The sequence below is a fragment of the Brassica oleracea genome, chromosome C2 (assembly GCF_000695525.1).
Source record: "Brassica oleracea var. oleracea cultivar TO1000 chromosome C2, BOL, whole genome shotgun sequence".
In the NCBI taxonomy this organism is placed as follows: domain Eukaryota; kingdom Viridiplantae; phylum Streptophyta; class Magnoliopsida; order Brassicales; family Brassicaceae; genus Brassica; species Brassica oleracea.
In genome coordinates this window covers 38,209,767-38,210,109 of record NC_027749.1, presented here as the reverse complement: position 1 = coordinate 38,210,109, position 343 = coordinate 38,209,767, and positions in this window count along the sequence as shown.

The window sequence follows — 343 nt, the reverse complement described above, 5'->3', positions numbered from 1 at the left end:
CGATTGGCCATCCTGGTCCAAACATGATGCGAAAATTGATATTCAAAAGGCACACATTAAAAGATAAGAAGAGTTATCCCAAAGAATCTCACGTGTGTAGCATGTACTCAAGGGAAACTCATTAGGCCATCACCAGTAAAACAGCTACGAACCCCTTTTTCATAATCAAGACTATATGTCTAGATAATACTGGTGAATACATGTCCCAAGCGTTTAAATGATTATGGTATGTCCATGGGGTAAGTGTGGACAATTCTGTGATACATGTCCATACCAAGAACGGCTTGGCCGAAATCTTTTAAAACGCAAATAGCTGATTGATAGACCATAACTTATGAGGTCA